The 7,225-nt window shown below is 31.5% G+C and overlaps 2 long non-coding RNA genes across 2 annotated transcripts; both read right to left on the bottom strand.

Moving 5' to 3' along the window:
* Positions 1-642: 642 nt before the first annotated feature.
* Positions 643-4,729, bottom strand: LOC112536772. Its single transcript, XR_007214930.1, has 4 exons — positions 4,695-4,729; positions 2,212-2,310; positions 1,614-1,705; positions 643-676 (listed from the first exon to the last, which is right to left on the bottom strand). It is a non-coding gene; the product is annotated as an uncharacterized LOC112536772 (long non-coding RNA).
* A 569-nt stretch (positions 4,730-5,298) lies between these two features.
* Positions 5,299-6,906, bottom strand: LOC125369374. Its single transcript, XR_007214932.1, has 4 exons — positions 6,889-6,906; positions 6,067-6,251; positions 5,407-5,453; positions 5,299-5,318 (listed from the first exon to the last, which is right to left on the bottom strand). It is a non-coding gene; the product is annotated as an uncharacterized LOC125369374 (long non-coding RNA).
* Positions 6,907-7,225: the final 319 nt, after the last annotated feature.

Genomic DNA, 7,225 nt, shown 5'->3' with positions numbered 1-7,225 from the left:
TGACATGTGAATTGTATGATGCATGAATGAACATGTGCAACTCAAAATATATGCGGACTACTGAAAGACCATCGGACACAAGGCTCAAGTTCAAAACTTAGAGAAAATGACAATGCTATTTTGAAAACATTTTTAATGATTTTTTTCAATGCTTAAAATATTTTTGAAGCTATATAGAAACATCTTTATATATAGGTTCATTTCAAACTCTAATGGACCATGATTCCTTGAATATTGGACTTTTGAATCCTCTAGTCATCCATCAAGAACCTCTTGGACACCTAGAGGTCCCTACTTTCCCTATCCAATTAGCATTAAAATAATATAAGCACAAACAATCACATCAATATTGTTAAACAGCAATCAACAATAGTCGGGGTAACAAAGCACTTCTAGACTAATATTATCCCTCAAGCTTGCATCCTCAATATAGATGGTCTGATGAGTGCCCCATCATCTAAGAGATTCAACTCAATCCCGCTAAGCAATTAAAATCAATTTTTCACACAATGCATGCACACATATCATATTGATCACTTAGTGGCATCAATCTCATTCGCATTTAAAGGCATGCTTAATGCAAATGGGAGGGGATAACGCATATACATACATATATGTATAGTATACTACTCACAGTATGACGCTCCATGCACCATGCTTGGCGACTTCAGGTTATCTAATCACAAATAGACAAATTAGGGTTATCTATTGCCCATCCCCACACAATAAACACAACAATCATCATCATACTATATCGCAACCAATTCAATTCAATCATCAAACTAGAAATCAATTCAAAGAAACAAGGAGGATCTCTAATTCTAGTTTACAAAAATTTATTAGGCAGTCCTTAGAAAAAATAGCCATAAGTCAACCATTGGATCAAAGTGCCATTTTAACTAATCGAATTTTTTATTTTATTCAACCTTATAGAAATATAATATAAATACAATTCGAATTGATTCTTTTTTTTAAGAGTTTGTCATTTTTGTTTTATCAATAGATAGAATGTAAAGACAATTCAAGTAAGGGTTTATTATTTTTTGTCTAGAAATGTCCAAATTTTTATGCCTAACACCCCATATATGCTTAATTTATTTAAAACTCTTAAATAAAAAGTAGAACTACTACAATTAAATTCCAATTATTTAATCATTTTCTCATAAAAAAATGTTTAAAAAAACAACTATCATCAAAATAATCCAAACATAACACCATGAAATTACTAAACGATAAAATTTAAATTACTATAAAGTTTTCCTATAAGTACCCATAGACCCATCGGACCAGCATTGATTTTGAGGTCTAGGACATCCAGATTTCGTTGGTGTTACAATCTTCCACCCTTATAAAAGTTCGTCCTCGGAAATTCTAAGATAAAGTAGCACTTTCTAGGTTCTAAGTAAGCACGAACGAGCTACACATAAAGAGTAAGCTCAAGAGCAAGTTATCACAGTCTTACGGTACTGAATTTAGAACATTTTTTTGTTAAAATACATGTTTTAAAAGACAAATTCTTTTTCACAACAAATCCGCACAGTTCTCCTAAATCTGAAACTCACTACCTACCTGATGTAGGAGAAGGAAAATATCAAGAAAAGGGGAAATCGTACCTCTCAGTCAGATGGCTAGACTGTTCAAATTTAGCCGCAAATGGTCTGAATGAATCATACTCAGCACTCCAGCTTTCTTTTCCTTCTCACATCTCAAATGGAATCATGCAGCTAAGTGAAAATTGATAAACCAGTCATAAAAGTTTTATTGTGTCCCCAAAGTTATGAATATTTACAACCTCATCTACTCGTCTACTCATTCAAAATTTCCATCTGAATCAGAGTAGAAAAGGAGAAATCATCACAACCATGACAAGAATGCATTAAAAAAATATGATTCATAAACTGCATCATTGCGTAGCAATAATATTTAACAAAGCTGGCAAGTGTCAACTCTTCATATAAAAATTTATTGCTTACTTCCATATGTTCCTCGAGTAAAACAGAGAGAAGGAAAGTAATTTCTAAGTAGAATAAAAAGAATGAAAGCCTAAAGGTTCAATCCTCGGAGTAAAGGATCACTTATGCTTGTTGTAAAATGTCAAAGTTATTACAGAAGACTCTGACATAAACAATATGATAAAAATTATAAAAATAAAACATGCAGTTTTTCTATCAATAAATGACCAAGATAACAGTAGAAACTTCTATTAGTCACCTGACAGACATAGCTTTCTACGAATGAAAGCACAATAAAAAGCTAAATATTTGTTGTGCTGGATTTATGTATTCCGTGAAACGTGTAATATGATTTGCACTGTAAATTTGACAAGAAGATTAATTTACTGGCATTTGTTTTGCTTTTATAAAATAATTACATCTCCCAAAGGACATATAGATAATCGAGAAGCAGCCAATGATATGGAAGAAAAGAACAATTGGCAAGAAAGGATTCATGCAAGTTGTATGTCTGAATCTTACTAGCATACATGGAAAAATTACGAGGGGTAGTAGCCTTACAACCAGTGAAAATTAAGCTACTCTCTCCTAGTTTGTATCGCAGAGCATTTTAGACGAAAGTTCAAGATATAATACAAGTAGAATCATGAAAGTATTGATATCAAGAATCAAATAAGTCATTGTTTTAAGCAACTATTAAAAACAAAGAGATCTGACTGTTGCTTAATATAATTATTATATCAACATATTTAGTTACATTATGTACAATTTTCATCCAACATCCAAATTCCAGTAAAATCTCATCCTAGCAAACCTATTAGCATAAAAATGCACAAGTCTCATGCATTGGCAGGAAAATATATGGTTTCTGTTTTTTTGTATTGTGATAAACATTAAATTTAAGCAGTTGCCATTTATAATTGCTACCATCATATCATTTCAGAAATTCAAACATGTGCAAGTTTAGTATCACAACTTTAATTAGAGAGACAAAGAAGAAATAATGTTAAAATCACACATTGTTTTCATAGAAACAAAACGTACAAAAGATACTATTTACTAACTTTTACATTTCAAGCATCACAAATTTTATTTATTTAATGACAAAAGCAGGCAACAAGCAATTGATATAACATTTCAACAACTTATGAGGAAAATGAAACTATAATCTTATTAATTATTATTTTGTTCTATTAATTTAATAATTTAAATTAAGAATATCAAGAGGAGTAGATGTAGTCTTGCTCTCAGTCAATCCAGCCCGAGATAGGAGATCAGAAGCATCTTTGGCCTGAGAAAGAAAAGCCTTTAAACAAAAACAAGGGAAACTAAAATAAAGTGTGCAGATTACCTCCTTAGGAAATTTCAAGCTGTAGCAGGAGCGGAGCCACTCGACTGTAAAGGAGAGGAGCGGAACCCTTGAAAAGAATTTACAGATCTAGAAATTCATTTCGGACAATTGAACCTTCTCCTTCTTGCTTGGCGGTACAAAGAAAAAACTTATCATTTTAAAAATATATATGCATGCATATATTCAAACACAATGGCAAATAAAAATCAGTTAAAACATAAATAAACCTCGTCTTCCTTTTCTAATATTTGATTAAATAAATGCGATGCTTCCTCTAGAAAAGAAACTAGAAATCTGAAATATTAAAACTAAAATTTAAAGAAAATCAAACAAGTTTTAATGCAATTGAATTGACAGACTAATAATAAAAGATAATTTTTGGTCTCGCCATAGTTATGTGTTGTGTGATTAAATAGCACTTCTTTTTTATGCCGAGATCGCCGCATAGTTTTGACTGTGGAAGTAAATATATTTAGTTTGAAAACAAAGAAAGAAAACTAAATATTAAAATTTAAATTATGATTCTTAGTACCGAGGAAAATGGTACCATAAGAAGGAATTAGAGATGCAAGAAAGCGGTTAGAATCGTCATTGTTAAATTAGAAACGACGCCATTGGAGTGCATTAGCATGTTGTATTTGCCTCTTCCAGCTTCATCAGTTTATCATATTGCCTTTTGAACAATTCTTTTTTAAATTTATTTTTTCATGAAATTGAAGCAACATGTAGTACTGGTTAAGAAAGGGAGAATAGGGTAGTCTCCTGTTTTCTTGTCAAGAATAATACATGAAAAACTCCAGCACTTGGAAAAGTAAAATAAAAGAGAAAATATCTTTTTATCTTGCCAACAGAGAGTCAAAATAGTAGAACAACAAAAGCTATCAAGACTTCAATAAAACAACAAAATAACCAAAACCCATTAAAGAAAAGGCACTAAAAACTATCAAACGACGTGCTACTTTTTGGGATATTGCTCAATATTTACAAGTCAAGAGTTGTTTTTTCTTCTCTTGTTTCTAGTACTGCTACAATATGCAACAGGTTTATGTTAAATATATAGAGAGAAAATGTTAAAAATATATATTTATCTTGAACAGTTCTCATTAATTTTCCATTTCTGAAATAAATTCTTGTTTTCTTCTTCTCTTGAGACCAATCATTATTTAGCGGCTATGTAGCTTTCACTAATAAAGAATGAAGATTAGTTATATGCTTACTGAAAATACAAAATATAGTAATCCAGGAAAAGTATAATTCCTACTCCTGTAAAATATTTTCATACTGACCAAATGAACTTTTACCCAAGTGTATGTAGTAGTACTATTAAAGAGTATAGGAAATAGAAACAACAGATGCAAAAATTACAAGAACTGAGTATTATCATAAGCAACCTGCTATGGTTTATGAAGTCCTCGAACCAACTTCTGCAAATTAGAACAAACAAAACGGTATCAGCATAAAATCAAACCAAAGAACCATATTTTCATGTCCATCAACACAATTATCAAAAATCAGGTAGCATCACAGAAACAAGAGCTTTTAATTGAAATGATCAAGAAAAAGAACAGACGACAGGGTATTGTGATTACTACTGAAATTGAGGATTTTCACTCCTATGTTGCAGCGGATGAAATATGGAGACAACCTGACAGTTGGGCTTTTTTGCTCTGCTTGAATCAAAGGATTACTTTTTTAAAAATTCAAAAATTCTACTAGTGGAAGAAAGGGAGATTATTATTTTTCTTCGGCACAAAACCCCAACCAAACAGGCATTCACCTGTTTTCTTTTCTTTTAAGAATAACAAATGAAGCTCTAACAATTGGAAAAATAAATAATTTTCTTTTATTTTGCTAATAGAAATCGGAAATTAAAGAAACTGATCGCACACGAAAACTTCATTAAACCCATTTGAAGAATAAGAACTAAGAAATATGAAACGACATGCTAGATTTCTGACATGTTCTTGCCAGAAATCTTGATATCAAGTGTCATCTTTGAGATCCCTTCTCTTCTGCTGTTAAGTGCATTGGCATTTAGAGCTCCATAGCAGTAAAAAGCCATAGTACAAAACACAAGTATCGGCTTGCAATTTAGTATCTTACATAGTTTCCTCTATCGGAAAATTGGAATTCATTTTTGGTTTCTTGTTCTAGTGCTTGGAAAAATTAAGAAACCAATATATTAGCTACAGTTTGCACAACTAACAAATAATACCATTAAACTAGAAAGAAGATAAAAGATCTAAGGCCAGGGCATCAAAAAGTTGCAAAGCAGATACAGGAATGTAACCCACTTTTTCCATACTCCTACCCATCCATTTGAAAATCCCTATTGTCCACCAAAAAAGGAACTAAAAATTTCAACTTAACTTAGGGATAAATCCCATAATTCCTGATATTGAATGTCTATCAGATATTCATTGAATTAATTAAAGAAACAATAAACATTCTTTAAAGTCTCAAGCTATTAAAATCCATCTCACAGTTCCCGATATAAGAATAGGCCTTATAAAAATTAGATGCACACTAAAGCCTTAACAAGAATACTGAGTTTCTAGAACTTAAGCATAGTATCATGACAAATTAGATATTGAACTGACAGGTATAACAAACTTAATAAGTCCACAGGCAGCTATACATTCCCTGTATTTTAAGTTTAAATTTTGGTTATCACAAGCCTAGCATCACATGGAAGACAAAGTATGTCAATGATAAACTATCATAAAAATAAAATGCACAGAACTCCTTATCGTGTAAGCATACCAATCTTAGCATGATGACCATCTATAAGATCACCCAAGCCAATCTCTTCCCAAAAGTCATCATCCCATCCACAAGCTTCCATATCTCAAGAATCTTTTTCATTCATTTCCTGCATATGTGCATGCCCAAGATATGTCCATTTGCATACTGTGGTACATAGACTACGAGTATCATCTCCCGTTGCTCTAAATATCAAGAAAAAATAAAGAGATCAGCACAGTAGCATCAAATATGCAAGTATTTGACTAGTCTAGGAGAATCATGTACGAGTATGAACGTTAAGAATGTTTGAAGATAAAATAATTACCTGTATAACAACCAATCACTCAAATACATCCATCTAAACACCATGGACCATGACTCTTGCAAATTTTCTTTCATCCATAGAAGCTGTAATATTTTCAATACTAACACAAACAAATACAACACCAAAAAGAAAGGCAGAAGAAGAACTTATTTTCTCATCAATCTCAATATTTAAAACTCAGAATCAATCAAAGCACTTATCATTCTTAAAATTTTAAAATAAATGCACTGTAGATTAGGTCTGATATAGGGATAGGAAGGCCATCTTAGAACAACACATTATCATTGTTCATAATAAATCATTTGCAAGAATTCAATTGAATTACATTCTTAGAAAATCATGTCACTTGTAGTATTATGATTTCATTTCTTCAAAATGCCATGTTCTTTTTAAGTTGAAAGAATCAAATTCTAGCAACTATGATCTTTCCAAATAAAAACTGTCTAAAATCGAGAACTCAATAATATTGAATTCTTGCAATTTCGAGAGTTTACAAACACAACATGAATAAGTACCTTTGGAGGCTGCATTTCCGGAGAAAGGGCCCACCAGTCTTGTATCGGTGCATTAGAAAAATTAATCTTCTCGACATTTACCTATGATCCATCCAAACTATAACATTTCTTCTTGAATCCCCACTCCATGAAACTGATACTGGTGCTCCATTAGCATCAATAGCCACTAAAAAGTTTTTTTTCAAAAAGAAAAAGCAACCTTGTTTAAAACAAAATAAAAATTGAATATACAAAAGGCAGTATAGCCACAATTTCTACCAAAAAGGCAATTGAGGAATTTAATGTAGAACAAATGAGATCAATTCTTGTACAATCATGTCAATTTTTGGCATGATTT

Source organism: Ricinus communis, chromosome 1, assembly GCF_019578655.1.
Source record: "Ricinus communis isolate WT05 ecotype wild-type chromosome 1, ASM1957865v1, whole genome shotgun sequence".
In the NCBI taxonomy this organism is placed as follows: Eukaryota; Viridiplantae; Streptophyta; class Magnoliopsida; order Malpighiales; family Euphorbiaceae; genus Ricinus; species Ricinus communis.
The sequence above is the reverse complement of the archived record's forward strand: the minus strand, read 5'-3'. Positions and strand labels throughout refer to the sequence as shown.